Here is an 18,145-nt window from a genome sequence, read left to right as displayed (position 1 = left end):
GCCCTTGGATAGCACACACTCACCCGTCCAGATGGAACTCCTCAGCATCTAAACATGGACGCCTGGTAGCCCAATGACCCGCAGACAAAAGGGAGAACTTGCGGAGGGGGGCAGGGCGGGGACGAGTAGACCACAGGACAGCCTGTTGCAAAAGCTGAAGGTGCCCTGCTCCCTTTCTGGGTTCCCTGAGGCCCGCCCTGTAGGCAGGCACTCACCACTCTGGGTGGACAGCCCCAGTGTAGGAGTAGAAAACAGTTCCCAAGCAAAGGACGACCCGTGTGCTATATTAAGATTGTTTGTGAGCCCCTCTCTAACAACTCCTTCAGAAGATGTGGACATGGATTCAGTAACACATTGATTTGAACCTTGTGGATATTTCCAGGGTGGCTGCTACACAGGGACTTAAACCAGGAGAACAGGATAAGTAGGTGATGCCCTCCAGGTCCTGTCCCATGAAATTTAGGAGCCAAGAAGAGACTAGTTCCTAGAATACCATCTCCACAACACACAGAGAACCGAGGCAGAAGGATGGCGGCAATGACAGACCTGTTATGCCAGGAGAGTGGCAGGGATCCCTGGGGAAGTGCTCTCCATCTAGACCACTTATGTCCTGGAACACTCTGATGTCCACAGGCCCAGTGACTCACTGGGCAGTTCCAGGGGCTCTGCATTTCAGATGACTAAGCATTGAGTGTGCTTATTAGGAACCAGACCAGCATCAGTCAGGAAAATACCAAGCTGGGACCCATGGGGTCAGCCCTGAAGTCTGGGAAACACAGCAGAGCACAAGATGGAAAGCTTGAGTTGGCTCTGAGTCACAGAAGGACAGAACCCTATCTCCCAGAGATGGTAGAAGGGAGCAGTGGACTTTAAGACCTTGCCAGGGGTGGACATCCTGGCGCTGCTTGAAGGTTTCTTGTCACCTGCCCAGCCTTTCCCTGTCTAGAGGACCTTAAAGTACCTACTGAGTCACCAGGCCTGTTGAGTGGCCCTGTACAGAAGTGGCTTCAGACAGAGCAGGGTACTCCCCCCAGGGTTTCCCCACCTTCTTCTGGCATGATAGATCTGTGTTTGTTTACATTAGTTGTTCCTCTTCATCTCTGTCTCACACACACCGTGCACTGTGATCAGGACAGCCTGCCTGTGTCTCACCCCTGCACCTTTGTCTCACCCCTGCACCTGTCTCACCCTGCACCTGTCTCACCCCTGCACCTGTCTCACCCCTGCACCTCTGTCTCATCCCTGCACTGTGATTAGAACAGCCTGCCTGTGCCTCACCCCTGCACCTGTCTCACACACACTCTGCACTGTGATCAGGACAGCCTGCCTCTGCCTCACCCCTGCACCTCTGTCTCACACACCCTGCACTGTGATCAGGACAGCCTGCCTCGTCTCACCCCTGCTTTAGTTTGCATGGCCCCTCAAGATCGCTAGCTCAGCTTGGGAGTCTGAAGCTCAAAAGTTACATGCCAGTCAAGGGCAGCTGTGAATTATCCTAACGAGGCTCATACTCTGTGTCCTGCCAGCCTCTACAGGCAGCTAGCTTTTTTAAAGATGCTTAATTGGTTGGCTTGGTTTTTCTGACAAAATATCACTTTGTAGCCCAGGCTGACCCCTGAAATCATGATCCTCCTGTCTCAATTCCCCACCACCATGTGCCAAAAATTACAGGCATGATCCAGCATGTCTTGTCTGCATCTACCACTTCAGACAGAAAAATATAGATTTTAATTAACAGCCTTGGTTAGATGTCAGACTCTGCATAGGGGGTTGTAATATTTGCTACTTAATGCAATTTATTCTTTTCAACTCTGCTTTAAGGAAGGTTAAGCAAACAGGGATTCAGTTTTTGTCCCTATATGGGTCATATGGATGCCCGTGGTTGCTTTGGCTGTGTTCTCCTTGATCTTACATTCAGGAAGTCTGCTTTCCTTGCCTGTCTGGGAAAGAACTGGGATTAATAATATACTCAGAATTGTATCATGGATTAAATTAAATTATTGATATGAAAATGACTAGCACAAGGTAGATACTTAACAAATCACACTTTCCTTATTTAATGCATCATTTTCTGAACCCTGCTTAGAGGTTCTGGCTCTTCAGACAATTTGAGTTTGGTATATGTCTAGAAAAATATCTTTGCACACAGAAGGCTAGAGTCAGCTTCTGATTTGGGAGACCCTAAAGCCAGCCTTTGAGGGACTGGGAAGATGGATCAACAGTTAAGGTGCTTGTTTCACAAGCCTGAGGATTTGAGTTTGAATCCCTGACAAGTAAAAACTGGGTACAGCAGTGCACGTTTGCGATTCTACCTCTTGTGAGGGGCACAGACAGATCCTGGGGCTCCCTAGCATGCCAGTCTAGCTGTATCAGTGAGCCCCAGGTTCAGTGAGAGGCATTGTCTCAGAAAAATGTGGAGAATGATTACAGGAGAACCCGGATATCAACCTTTGTCTCCCATGCGAATATGCATCTGTGCATGCGAGCGCGCACACACACAACCATCCTTTCCTTTTTGATGTGCAGCTCTCAGAAGTCTACTCTTTGGTTTTGTAACTTGCTCAGGTCTATCTTTGGGGTACTGCTTTCCACTCTCAGCAGAACCTTTTTTCCTCATCCTCATTGACCAGGGCTCCTCCATGACCACCGTGTCCAGTCAGTGTGTCCTAGGCTTTCCTGGCTTCTCTGGACTTTGTTTCCAAAGCTACAATCTTGGTCGTAGAGCATTGAATGGGAAAAGTATGTTTGGCTTATTGGGTGGTCCTTAAATGCCAAGTCTTCTTGGGAGACGGGGGAGGTAGCAGTCTATTGCAGTGTGGTGAGTTCTAGACTGAGTAAGGCCACCTGCTGCCTCAGCAAATTTCCAAATAATTAAGCAATCTATTGAGAGCCTGGAGTTCAGGATAATAGGGGGAAAAACGCTTTGGCTGGAAGTCCAAGTCAGACGTCTACAGTGGCTTTCCCCGGCCAGCAGTTCCATTAAGGACATTCATTTTAGTGCTCTGGATGGATGCAGACTTTAGTTCAGTCATGGACACCTTCAGTCATTACTCAACTCTCAGTCAGTAAATTCAAAAGAAGCTCTGACGAAAAACCCAGAGTCAGGGGCTAGCTGTATGCCACAGCACAGATGCAGCTCCACCAACCCGAGGGTGCCTGGGTCCCTGCAGGAGCTATGCTGAGCATCTGTGAGTACCTGACGCTCAAGGGGAAGCTACCTCTAGATCTCGATCAAGCCTCCAAACCAAGACCCTTAGGAAAAAAGAAAAAGGGGGTTCTAGAGAACAAGGGAGCGTGAAAGCGCCAGTGGGCAGCAGCTTTCTAGCCCGATGCTCCTGACCTCCCTGTGACTCAGAAGTTCTAGAACCGTCCCCCTGCCTTACTCTTAGATAGCTGAGCTACTCCCTACCCCAGAGTCGTCAGGACCAGAATTTTGCCTTGCTGTCATAAGAATTTGCAGAACTCTGAAGTCTTCATTCTTGTTGAAAGTGGATTTAGCCCAGCCTTGGACTCACTCGGGGCAGTTTTCTCTCACGCATTGTTAGTCCAGTTTTGTACCTTGTTTCTCAATCTAGACTTCCCAGACCTGACATCTGAGTGTACCCTCATTCTGAGTGAGCCACACTACGCGGGTTAACCCTTTTCTAGTCAACATTTCTGTCTGCAAGTTGAGTCGTGAGGCTTCAGTGGGAGCTGCTAAGGAGCTGCAGAGCCAGAAATCAGACATCACTAAGAATGGAAGGGATTCCCATCTCCGCTTCAGAACAGACACCTACCACTCATTCCCAGAAGGCAGCCTCCGGTGCGACATGCCTTTGTTCACACCAGCCTTCCAGGCGCTAGGACAGGCTCCACAGGCCTTCGTTCACACCAGCCTTCCAGGCGCTAGGACAGGCTCCACAGGCCTTCGTTCACACCAGCCTTCCAGGCGCTAGGACTGGCTCCACAGGCCTTCATTTCGAAGAACTGCCTAATTAAGAGTCACAAGCTGCTGCAGCAATGAAAATGTCCATAAACAATAACTATGCAGAGGATCACTTCCAAGACGGAAATTTTGTTATTTCATTTCAGGCATTCTAAATTAAGCCCCAGAGAAACATTTTATTGCTAATAAATAATCGCTTGTTGTAATATGCATTATTGCTGATACAATAGGCTACATCAATATCTATTCATGCTATTGTAACTGGGAAATAAGACCTGAGAATATTGTTCCATGTCCCAGGATTGAGGAAAACAAATGTTAATTTTCATACCATTCCATTTGGCTTAAATTATCTCTTCTAAAATACAGACATGTACTCACTTCCACTATAATGAATCCATTTGTTACTCAGTCACATTTGATTTTTATCAATTTTCTTTCTAAAACAATTTTATGTGGCAGGGTACAGATGAACAAATCAGTCCCTAACTTAGCAGTTGATAAATAGCACCCTGACTTTCACTAAACAAAAGTGTTGGGAGGCTCTCTTTTTTCCAGACCTTTAAAAGACATTTGTATTAGTGGCTTTTCTCATACCCTCACCGTGTGATTCACAAAAAGCTTAGAGAGGCAACTTGAGAAGAAAGGACTTATTTAAAGAGGTGCGACCCGTCATGGCAGGAAAGGCAGGCAGGAGACAGCTTCACGTGGGGGGAGGAGGGCGGACATAAGACTCTGCCTCCCTCATATCAGAACAGGAAACAGACACAGGAAAGGAAGTGGGAAAGGATCTATAAATGTCAAACCCGCCCACCAGTGACGCATTTCCTCCAACAAGGTCCGCTTCCCGAAGGTTCCGTACCTTTGAGAACAGTCATCAACTGGAGACGAAGGTCCAATCCGTGAGCATATGGAGGGACTCTTTACGTGCTACCTGCCAAAGGAGTGTTTCATAATAAATTCTAAGTTTTATGCCTTGGAGATTTAAAAGACAGTAGTTCAGATCCCGAAATACAAGGCTTCCCTCCTGAGCCACGTTTCAGAATGGACTGGTGGCTGCAAGCCCCAAGTCCTCCAGATAGACACCAACTTTGACAAACACTCCAGCAGGAGACTCACAGTTTCTGACTGCTTTTGAGATCTGATTTGAGTTTTTAACTTATGGGAATAGTTACTGAAAAAAAAAAAAAGCCTGGTTTTCTGTGGCTGTTTTTAAGGCTTGATTTTTTTTAAGTCATTTTTTTCTAAATAAAATGTATGAAGACTATGGCAACGGCTCTGGTGGGCTCCAAAGTCTTTCAAAGCTTTTGTTTCAGGCTTTTCAACCCAGCACCTCTCAAACTGTGCAATGGAGAAATAGTTTACTGGTCATAAATAATAAAGAGAAAATGATTCAGAAAAATGATCTTCCATCTAGGCTCACAGCTACCTTGAGAATAACCAGTCTGGTGAGACTTGCCATGGCTAAGACATTACTGCCAACTGTCTCAAACAGATGCTCCATAGGATCTATATTTAGAGTTTGTGATGGTAAAGTAAGAAAAACCTTGGGTTTGTTTGAACTTTTAAAGATTGTGATAAAAAAAGACATAGTAGGTAGAGAGATCATCCTATTAGTCCCAGGAAGTTCTCTTCTAACCTTTGAGTAAATTTTGGTTTCTGTGGCTGACCAATGCTTTCACTGAAGCAGCCATGACTCAAAGGACCAATATCTCAGGAAAAAAAAAGAGATTTAAGAAAAAAGCCCACAAAATATGGCATCAAAATTATCTGTAATGTATTTATTGAATCTTGAGCAGGCAAAATTTAGCACCTAATGAGAAACATCTTAACAGAAAGATATTTTGTGTCTATTTCTCTGAATCTGTACATGCGTGTGTGTGTGTGTGTGTGTGTGTGTGTGTGTGTGTGAGAGAGAGAGAGAGAGAGAGAGAGAGAGAGAGAGAGAGAGAGTGAGAGAGAGCAGGTGTGTGTGTGGTGCCCACGTGTGTGTGTGTGGATGGCATATGCACATGTATGTGTCAGATGTTATTGTTTTTCAGACACTCTCCACCTTATATTTTGAGACTTACTGAACCTGGAGCTCATTGATTGGCTATGCTGGTTGGCCAATAGCTTCAAGGATCTGCCTGCCTTCTCCCTGACCCCCAGCATCGGTGGGTACTACTGTACCTAGCTTTCCACAGGTGTTGGAGTTTCGAACTCAGGTCTTCCTATGCTTGCATAGCAAGAACTTTACTGACTGAACCATGTACCCAGCTCTCAGGATGGAACTTCTGACAGTCCCTGGGTGCTTCAGTGAAAAAAAAAATATTGGACTTCAGAAACTGCCAAAGAAGGACAAATACTTAAGCATTCAGCTGGGACTTCCAGAAGTCACACTACTCCTCATTAGCTTTCCTGGGATGAAAAATCAGACAAAGACATCTAATGTCACTACACGAACATTAAATAGAGGTCCTAGCTCACAGAAGAAGAAAATGAATAATTAGATTAGAAAGGAAGAAATAAGCTGTCGTTGTGTTCAGAAAACTCACCATCATTTACAGCCTATTACCATTCACAAGGGCACTGAACACCTTATCAGTGCACGTACCTTGCCATCTGGGATGTGGCACAGTGGTAAAAACTTGCCTAGCATGCGTGAGGTTCTGGGTTTGATTCTTAGCACCAAAGGAAGGCAATTTTTTGTACTTTTATATACTATCAATAGTTAAAAGGAATGCAAAATGAAAATTAATTATATAAGCTGTAATGGCATAAAAAATAGTCAAATATTGGGTTAGTGCCATGGCTGACATGACTTCAATCTCAAGAGTCCACAAGAAGAGGAGCACCAGCTCCTGTTACGTTGTTCTCACACAACAAATCAATAGTTTAAAAAAACGTTATCAAATATCTAGCATTGCATCTCACAAAAATGTACAAGATCTCGATTTATAAAATTGCATTAGATGGGACTAAATTAAAGAAAGCCTAAAGAAACCTCCACCAGCCATAGATGGGGGATTAACGAATGAACTGCCACATCTCTACAGTTGAGCTGTAGAGTAAATGTGTTGCCAATCACAGTCTGTCCAGACATGTGGAGAAAGGGAAGTGTCAATCGAAAAAAACTGCTTGTAAAATATAAACAGAAATACCAAAGTCTAAAAATAGTCATGATAGTCTTAAATCAAAGCTGATGAAGGACCCACCCAATTATTTGTCAGTACTAATCACAAGACGGTGGTGATGAATGCATTGTGCCCCTTGCACAGGAGAGACTTGCCTACAAGGGAAGCGTAACAGAAATCAGAAATGGACTCCAGTGCAGCAATTTGATTAATGTTCAAGCCGACATCGAGCAAATTAAACAGTGCTGTCTTCTGCATTACTCGTGCTGGGTCAAATGAATGTCTACACTGAAAAACGAAATCAATCGCCAGCAAACCATGTATCTGAATATGAAAGACAGAAAGCCACTAGAATAAAACATATGAAAGAAGTCCCAATGCTGTGGGGCAGAGAAAGATGTAGAAAGTCCTGGATGTGGAAATAAACACCTACAAGCATACAAACAAATCATAATTGAAAAGAGCATGTAATATTAGAAAATTGTCAAATAAACTTGAAAGGCAAGAAGCAGAGGGCTTTGACAATCTATGTAAACCATAAAAGGATACCTGACTAAGATATGTAAAGAACTGTTGTATGAAAAGGGAGGGTATATATATATATATAAATTTAAAAGCAGATATTTTACAAAGAAGGTTTATGAACATCACATAGATACAGGAACAGATACTGGAAGCTATACACACTGATGCCAAAACAATCATCAGAGTCTCCGGTGTGAAAAAGACCAACAACTAGGCTTGGGTAAAGTCACAGACAAACGAATTTCAAATTTTGCTGTTTGACTTGGAAGCTGATGTACTAATTTCATTTCTGCTGCAAGGATAAGATACCCAGACAAAAGGCAACTTAGGAAGAAAGAAGGGTATTTCAGTTTACAATTCCAGGTTACAGTCCATCTTTGTGGGGAATCAAGGCAGGAACTTCAAATGCCAGTCACAATGCATTTGCAGTCAAGAGCAGGGAGAAATACAGGCATGCTTGCTGATCTGCTTGCTGGTTATCTGCTGTGCTCCCCTTGATTTCTTCACTCCTGTACAGTTCTGGATCCCAGGCCAAGGGAATGGTGCCACCCACAGTGGGACGGGTCTCCCTATGTCAGGTAAATTAATGAGGACAGCCCCTCCACATACATGCATACCTCCCAGCCCAATACAAACAATCCCTCACTTCCCAAGTGATACTAGGTTGAGTCAAGTTGAAAATTAAATCTAACCATCACAGTTAGCAAAGGCCCCTTTCAAAAACCAGCACATCAACAAATGGAACATATTGATGCCCTGTAATCTGGCAATTCCATTCCTGAAAAATACTTGTTAAAATGGCAAGTATTTATGAAGACTGATCAAGCAAATAGACTTGACCCATTATCACTGCCTAAGCAGCTTGGAGACATCATTTATGATATCGCAGATGTTGCTGTTTCATTGTGGAAAAGTTGTACAGAAATTTTGAAAACCAAGATAAAATGGACAAATTTCTAGAAAACCAGGACTTTTCAAAACTTGCATAAGAAGAAAAGGAAATCAGATCTGTCATGTAATTAATAAAAGTATTAAATTCTTAAGAACTTTCCTACAAACGCAAACCTTATCAATGAATCTCATCAAATATTTCTCATTTTGAGCAGTCAGTAAAATTTAAAGAGAATCTGTTTGGCCTTCCTTGTGTTGGCCTTTCTCTCTCAGAGCGAGCAGCACTATGTCATTGGAGCAAAGGATTCTGACTCTGTAATGAAGAACACAGCTGCCAAGCCAGGAGCACCATCCGCCAAGCCAGGAGCACCATCCGCCAAGCCAGGAGCACCATCCGCCAAGCCAGGAGCACCATCCGCCAAGCTAGGAGCACCACCCACCAAGCCAGGAGCACCACCCACCACGCCAGAACCAACATCCACCTATACACAATGAGATGCCATCTGCATGTGGATCTTGAAATGCTTAACCACAGGGCAAAATGTGCAGGGTGTTAGCTTTGGTCACACGAATGAGGTCTGTCAAAGGTAGAAGTGCGGACCACAGCGAAGGAAAAAGAAAGCACATTCCTGCTATAAATTAAAGAATCAAAGCACATTATTGATTTGATGGTATATAAAATGAAAGTGTAGAGGAGCATTTTAAATTTACAGAGGGAATCAAAACAGAAGAGAAGCAGCTGAAAATATCATCACCGAGAGAGGAGCAAAAGGAGATAAAGTGCCGTACATGAGCATGTTGGCTATTGGTCATAGAGAACGTTTAGAAGACAAGACTGCATTCACGTCATTCAGTAACACGGAGTTAATGCAGAGAAAGTAAAAATTAAGGTGATTAAAATTATTTGTCTAAGATGGACAGGAAACCAGATAGGAAAAGATACATGCTGAGTAACTATTCATTTCTATTACTAATGATTTCTCTCCAGCACTTGGGAGGCAGAGGCAGGTGGATCTCTATCAGTTTAAGGCCAACCTAATTTACATAGTGAGTTCCAGACAGCCAAGGCTGCACAGAGATAACCTGACTAACAAAATAAAAAACAAAAACAAAAGAAGAAAGTTGATATATACATATGTGTATATATACATGTAAACTTTGTATGTAATATTTAAGAGAGCATTTAAAACAGAAACTCTGAGTTTGTGTGCAAGATTTCCCCATGTTGTCAAACTGTAGTATGAATTTAGAAAGGTCTAGAATTTTAATTCTGCAATTTGGTGTCTAAAAACTAATCTTAAGGGGGAAATTGGAGATTCTAAGGAAGAATTTATTTTAATAAATAGGGATGTTTAAAATGAGCACAGGTGAGCTGGCTAGTGGGGCAGCCACACCCTCACAACAGGAAAGGATTTCTCAGGTGTTCAGAGCCGACACGGTCCAGGCACTGGTGAGAATAAATAGTAACGGGGTAGACTAAGCTTAAGTCCTCATTGACAATGAAGGAAAGTGTTCAGGACCGAGCGAAATCTCTCTTATTCTTGTGTGTGTGTGTGTGTGTGTGTGTGTGTGTGTGTGTGTGTGTGTGTGTGTGTGTGTGAGCACACTCCTGTGCATGCCATAGCACACTTATGAAGGTCAGAAAAATACCCTGGAGGTGTCAGTCCTTGCTTTCCACTTCGTATGAGACAGGCGCTCTTATTGTCACCTCTCCGTACAGTCATGCTCGCTGAACTGCAGCTTCTGGGGACTGTTCTGTCTCTACCGCCCAGCTCACACAGGAGTGCTGGGATTACAGATGCATGCTCCCACAGATGGCCTTACATTGTGGGATATTTTGATGGTACTCTGAAACTCTCAAGATTGACGAAGGAGTTTGAATCAGAGGGCAGAGCTAGCTACTAGCTGACCAAAATTAGCCATAGAGGTTTTGAAGGAACAAGAACATATAAAGAAACATGGGAAGTAGTAGGGAGGGGCTTATAAAGATTCTTGGCCCTTTTTGGATCAAGAAAGGAGAGAGAAAGGAGGTCTCTGGTCACTTCTCCACCACTTCAATGATCAATCAGATTCTTTCCCTGATATCTGACTCCCAAGGTTTTATTGGTAAAGAATAATTAAATAAACGCTTCAACTTTACATGATTTCTGGGGGTTTGAACTCTGCTCCTCACACTTTCCTCACAACTGTTTCATCTCCTGTAACATCTCCCCTGCCTGAGAAATCTGTTATAAATTTAACTGTGTAAAGCCACTATGTGAAGGGAAAAGAAATACACAAACTTCTACAACTGGTTCTCCTCACAGTTAAATGAGTGACATTTGTTTTCCTCCCAGTATTCATTATGTTTCAGCTTGCCTACCATGGTCATGCCTGACATTAGCTCTGTGTGTGTGTGTGTGTGTGTGTGTGTTTACAGGATGTCATGAGGGCTAAATGAAATAAAGCCTAAGAGCTTGGCAAGGAGCCAATAGCCAGCACTTGTCCATCTTCCCCCTCATAGGCTCAGGGTTGATCTTGCCCTTATGGCTCCCTCTTCACTGGAGACGGACAGTTTGCTCAGTTGCCACCACTTTTATTTATTTATTTTATGCATTTCTTTGTACCACGTACATTTTAACTTCTAATTAAATTTGCTATGCTTTAACTGGATATCAACATGTAGAAAAATGAAAATAGATCCATATCTATCGCCATACAGAAAACTAAAGTCCAAATGGACCAAAAACCTCAACATAAAACCAACCACACTGAACCTCATAGTGGGAAGTACACTTGAATGCATTGGCACAGGGAACCACTTCCTAAATATAATCCCAGTAGCACAGACACTGAGAGAAACAAGTAATAAATGGGACCTCCTGAAACTGAGAAGCTTCTGTAAAGCAAAGAACATGGACAACAAGACAAAATGACAGCTTACAGAATGGGGAAAGATCTTCACTAACCCTACATCAAAAGGAAGGCTGATCTCCAAAATACACAAAGAACTCAAGAAATTGATCATCACAAGAAAATCCAATAAAAATGGGGTACAGTTCTCTAAAATGGCTGAAAGACATTTAAGGAAATGCTCAACATCCTTAGTCATCAGAGAAAAACAAATCAAAACAACCTGAGATTCCATCTTACACCTGAAAGAATGGCCAAGATTAAAACACTGATGATAGCTAATGCTGGAGGGGTTGTGGGGTAAAGGGAACACTCTTCCACTGCTGGTGGGAGTGCAAACTGGTACAGCCCCTTTGGATATCAGTGTGGCGATTTCTCAGAAAATTAGGAAACAACCTACCTCAAGACCCAACAATACCGCTTTTTGGGTATATATCCAAAGGATGCTCAATCATACCACAAGGACATGTGCTCAACTATGTTCAGAGCAGCATTATTTATAATAGCCAGAACCTGGAAACACCCTAAATGCACCTCAACTAAAGAATGAATAAAGAAAATGTGGTACATTTACACAATGAAGTACTCCATAGCAAAAAAATAAATAATGACATATTGAAATTTGCAAGCAAACGGATGGATCTAGAAAACATCATGTGGACTGAGGTAAACCAGACACAGAAAGACAAATATAATATTTACTCACTCATAAGTGGCTTTTAGACAGAAAGCAAAGAAAAACCAGCCTTCAATTCACAACCTCAGAGAACCTAGACAACAAAGAGAGACATATATGGATCTAATCTACATGGGAAGTAGAAAAAGACAAGATCTCCTGAGTAAATTGGGAGCATGGGGACCATGGTAGAGGTTCGAAAGAGAGAGTAGAGGAAGGGAGGGGAGTAGAGAAAAATATATAGCTCAATAAAAGCATTTTAAAATGCTATGTTTATTATTTAATGGGTTGCCTGTTACATTAGTGAATTCCCATGGTTCCAAATAGTTTAGACCTGTAAGAGACTGATCTTCAGGCAGAAGTACTTGTTATAGCATGTCCAATTATTCAACAGAAAGCACTGTGTGCTAGCAGAATTGATCAGTACTGTGTTTCTATGGTTACCACTCTTTCTTCATTAAAACTAAAAAAATGTCCAAATTTAGCCTCCTAAAAAACAACATGGGGATTTACTGATCTCTGGTTTCTTAAGTTCATGACCCATTACTAAAAGGACACCATTCTTCCAAAATGACACAGAAACCCCAGTTTTCAAAGTGTCCGCATGCACACATACACCTGTATGCCTAGTAGAAACTTGCAACCTATGATAGCCTAATCTAAAGCTTTTATAGTCCTTAGACCATCGCTTTTGCATGCCTTGTGTGTAAGTAGCCCGAGAGAGTCTCCCCTTTTCATCTAAACCAGTCCCTTGGGTCTTTTGCTTGTCCCAGGCACTTGAGGATATGGCCTAGAAAGTCTTGATTCAAGTTAACTTCCTTCACCTCTCACTTGATCACACCCTGGGTGTCTTACTGAAAACTTACTGGGATCTTTGGGGAGACGGACAGGTGTCTGAGGGGTAACGATCGCTTTATGTGGTGGCTCTGGTGTTGGAACACAGAGAACATTGGAAGAGGGGTGACAGACAAGCATGAATGTGACAACGGAAACAGAGTAGAGTAGCACAGATGTGCAGGCAAGGTGGGTGAGTTTGGAAAGGAATCGCCAGTGCTGACAAGCTATCAGACTAACTTCCGTTGAGCACAATGCCCAAGCCACATGTTAGATAGTTTACACATGCCTCTAAGTCCACAAAACTGGGTCATCCCAAATCTATCCTGCTTTTTTGAGTCAGCTTCTGCTATCCCTTCTCAGGCTATCACAGAGTTGGTGTTCCTAACACTGGAGATTAGTGGTGTCCACATTGTGAAGGTCTACCTACAGCAGGCTCACCAACAACACTCGTGTGTGTGTGTGTGTGTTCACATGTTGAAATTCAGACAGGTTCTAAAGTCAAGTCCACATTTTTATTGGGGCATACGCTGTCATTCTCAGGAATTAAGCATGATTTTTATTTGTGCCCACCTCACTAGGACAAGAATCACACAGGGGCAAAATTGGCTGTCAAAAATCTTCAAAGGGACAAAAATCAGCAAAACTCAGGGGACAAATCTAGCAAGGTGTGATAGTAAGGGTTTGGACATGGAGTCAAGACACTGTCATGAGGCTAACATTTTAATTTGTATTACTTTTCCATGGAGAAAAGGCTCACAATATTCCTGGAGATATGTTACACAAAACATTTAAGAGAGAGAAAAGGAAACACCAGCTTGATAGCAGCAGAGTATCCACAAATGTGAAAACTGGGGCGTAACGCCATCAACAGGGCAGAGAGAAATCACAGCATACTCACAAGGCAACGTGAGCCCCCCAGAAATGCTCAGGAAGCACTGACCATTGTCAGCTGTGACAATGGGGATAAATTTCACTTGGTGGGCAGAGAGGAACAAAACATAACATATGCAGCACCCTTGATATGAGGGCCAGGAAATCTAGTCTATACCCATGGAACTAAGATGGGGTTGCTGTCCACTGTTGGGTAAACTGAGTCTGGGTTACACAAGAGCACTGTATATGAGCTGCCAAAAGCTTAAGATCTTTTGGGTTTTTTTTTTTTTTGGTTTAAATGTAATTTTTAAAAATTTATCTGATGGCTGCAAGATGGCCCAATAGGTAAAGAGCGGTCTCTTGCCCAACCCATAGCTTTTAAAAGCTGACCACAGTGGTAGAGCCTGTAATAGTAATATTAAGGAAGTGAAGACAGAGGATCTCTGGGGCTCACTGGCCAGCCAGACTTTAATTGGTGAGCCCAGGCTAGGAAGATCATTGCAACTAGTAAGACAGAAGCATCTTATTCAAAGAAAGCATTCATTTGGCTTACACTTTCATCACTGAAGGAAGGCAGGGCAGGACTCAGGCAGCAACCGTAGAGGAACATGTTTGTTTGCAGTTTTGGGTTCACGCTTAGCTTAATTGTGTAACTCAGGACCACCTGCCTACCAATGGCACCATCCACAGTGGGCTTTGTCCGCCTATATCAGTTAATAATCAAGACAGTCACTCACAGGTGTTGCACAGATCAGTCTCAGAGGCAGTCCGTCAGCTGAGATTCCCTTCTCAGGTGACTCTAGGCTGCGCTAAGTTGACAAAGCTACTAGGACAGAGACCTTTATTAAAAAATAAAATGGATGGAGTCTGACATTGGCCTCAGCACACTCATGCTCAGACCCACAGAAACACATACACAGATATTCCCATTCTCTCCCTGCCCCCATTGGTGGATTGCTGTCTCTCAGTAGTAAGGTCTCTAATACCTCTGAAAAGCCTGTGCATTGATGGCGCCTCTTCCCAGTCTCTGGATTACACTGCCCTATGGGCAAAGATGCCTCAGTCAGGCCTTCTTGCTTCGTGACTTGCCTCAACACGTGGTTCTCACTCTTCCTTCTTCAGGTTTTACTTAATTAATTTCTGTGGATTCCCCTGCCTTCCATCCACTTTTTCTTATCAGCTGCATTTAATTTGGTTTAAATTAAATGGCAAGTCAGTTTAGTTTCCATCATTGTGTTCAGCCTCTACTGCCTTTGTTTTCTTGTGCTGTGACGGGGTTTCATTGTAGCCCAGGCTGGCTTCAAACTTGCTACACAGTAGAGGCTGACTGTCAACTCCTGATCATCTTAGCTCCACCAAAGTGCTGGCCCCAAGATATCTGTCACCACCCTTGGAACTATCACCTTCCCTTTTAACATGGTAAATGAATTCTTTCAGGCCTAACACCTTCCATACCTAGAGGACCTAGCAATGGTGCATAGTTCCGATATTTCCAATGAATTTCTTTTCTGAGTGTTTGAGAACTTTTCATGGATTGTTCTGAAACGTTATCTGTGTGAGAATTCTTTGAAGTTGAAGTTGAGTTCTTCCATGGGGACTTGCCCTTGCTTGGTTCTAAGACGCCAAGCCACAGCCTCTGTAAAACGAGCATCCAGCCCAACTGTCCATGTCCCACAGGCGGGCTGGTTTAGATTCAGGGTTACATATTCCCAGAGTGGAGGGGTTATTTCCCCACTCCCAGTTCACAGAGGACACAGGCTTCTTTACTTCCTGTCCTTTTCTGTGTTTCAGCCCAGGCTGTAGAACTCAAGCCTTCCCAGAGCTTTCTTTTCAGATGCCCCCAGGAACAGACCTCAGAACTCCATACAAAAACAACAGAAACTTCCCCTTCCCAGGGTCTGCTCACACTGTCTGGGCAAAAGTGGGCTTTGGTGTTCCTTTACCTACCAGGATTGCTGCTTTCTCTGCCTACAGGCTGCTATGCATCCTTTAACTTCGGGACAGCTCGGCAATGAATGTATTTCAGTGAGTAAGGGTGAACTCTTCAGCCCCGATTGAGTATGTTCAGGTTCAGCCAGTTTCATCCAGAGGATTTTGTTGGCCATGCCCCTCTAGAAAGGGGTCCCCAAGCCTCCCATGTATCCTTTTTTGGGGGTGGAAAAAATGATCTACCCACCACCAGAGCTGGCTTAAGGAGGCACAGGCTCATTTGAAGGGGTGTCTAAGTAGTAGAAGGGCCTCAGATCTAAATCAGTCCAAACACTCTTCAGTATTTCCATTGCTGGAACAGTGCGAAGCTAGGAGTGAGTTTTATAAAGCAATCAGCCTTCCAAATGCATAGCGTGGCACCAGTCCGAGCACTTGTCACCTCTTCCAGTAGGAACAGAACGAGGCCAACTTCCCTTGCAGCAGCCTAGCTGCGGGACATGGTTTGCTGATTTACAGGGATAGATGAAGACCATTAAAGTTATTGTTCTAGTCTGTTCTATAAGTTACCTTTTCATCGCCTCCTTCCCCATTCCTGTCTCCCACTTACCCACATTTCTATAAAACTCCCTGGTTTGGAAATTCCACGTAACGATCAATAATAGCATTCCTCAGCACAGCAAAACAAAGCAATGCATCCAGGCAGGTTCCTTTCCAGAATTGGATTTTTCTCTTCTAGGATGAGTTGGGTTGTTTTTTTTTTTAACAGTTGGTTATTCTGTAGTTAGAAATCTGGCAGGCAGTCACATCAGAAAATTAAAAACATTAAAAATTTATATTTCATCAAAGTGCTCTTTGCGAAAGTCAAGGATGTAATAATGATATTAATATTCTTTTAAATATGTTTTTCCTTGTTTGCTCCTCTGGATGCCTGTGTACCCACTATCAATCCATTGCACATATTCTGGCTTGACCCATCAGCTGTGCTACAATGGATTACATTCTGCACTCTGGGAACAGTGCTGAAGAAGATCAAGACTGTTTGCTGGGTTCGTCCTAATCCTCCAAGCACTCAAGACTCAATGAAACTTCCCCAGTGGAAAAGACAGGTGTCCTGAAGCCTCTTGTTTGTGGCCTCCCTGAAGCTAGACTTCTCTCCTGATCAGCACCTTGCGTGAGATAAATTATGACCTAAGCCCTGATCTGGATATACTAAGGCTAGCTTTTCTCAATGACCTAAACCCTGATCTGGATGGGTACTAAGGCTAGCTTTTTTCTTTCTTTTGTCCACACAGTTCTTCTGTATATCAAATGTCTTAACTTTTGTCCTTTGGCTATCTACACTTCAAAGACTGGGAAACTCCAGACCCATAAAAGGGATTAATGTTTGCAGAGCCCAACATAGTTATCACGTTGTTTTGATTATTACATGTTGTATACATGCATCACATTACAACAGTGCACCCCTCAAAGATGCACAAATATTATGCCTCATGAAGTAAAAACAAAGAAAAAGGCCTGGGGAGATGGTTCAGCGGGTAGGAGAACTTCCTGTCCATGCATGAGAATCTGAGTTCAAATCCCTATTATCTATCTTAAAAAGGGGGAGTGTGTGGTTTCATGTATATTTATAACTATTGTTTGGCAGTTGTAAACGGGAGGATTCCTCTAGTCTAGCTAGCTCCACATTCCGTGAGAGACCCTGTCTCAGTTGAGTAAGACAGTGATAAAACTGCCCTGCCTGTGTGACGTGGACAGCTGGGCTGGAAGCTCAGTTTAAAGTGGCTGCAGTCTGGTGAAATTTAGAACCAAACAAGAACAAGTCCCCACGGAGGACCTCAACTTCAAAGAATTCTCAAACACATAACTTTCCAGAACAATTCATGAAAATTCCCCAAACACTCAGAAAAGAACACATCATGAGTGAAATTTCTCAGAAACATCAGAAATATGTACCCGCGTCATGGTACCCCTTCAGCAGCCAGGGGTCAGTGGATTTCCCACGTTTAACCTAAGTTACCAGCAGGAACTGACTGTGATGAGTGAGAACCCTATGAAGTATAAGCATCTGTTATTTATTTACCTCTTTGAATCTGCACAACATCCACAAGAGGCATGAAGGAGAGCTGACGCAGAGAGCCATCCAGGATTGGCAGCTTGGGATCCTGATGTGGGAGCTCTGTTCCCACGTTCTCTCACTGAGGGAACTGTGTGTCCCCAGAGTAGTGTTGACCGGTTTTGTTTTTACCTGTTGTTGAGTTTTTCATTAGGCACCACACTTGAAGCTTTAAAAAGTGCAGAAAAACACACTTTTAATTCCAGCACTTGGGAGCCCGAGGCAGGAGGATTGAAAGTAGAAACCAAAGCCAGCTTAGTCTACACAGCAAGACCTTCTCTCAAAAAAGAGGCATGCTGAGTGAAGCTCCAGAAGCCCTGGGAGCACCCTCGCCGTGCCTCAGAAGCCCTGGGAGCACCCTCGCCGTG

Source organism: Microtus ochrogaster, chromosome 16, assembly GCF_000317375.1.
Source record: "Microtus ochrogaster isolate Prairie Vole_2 chromosome 16, MicOch1.0, whole genome shotgun sequence".
Classification (NCBI taxonomy): domain Eukaryota; kingdom Metazoa; phylum Chordata; class Mammalia; order Rodentia; family Cricetidae; genus Microtus; species Microtus ochrogaster.
This window is presented reverse-complemented; position numbering follows the sequence as displayed.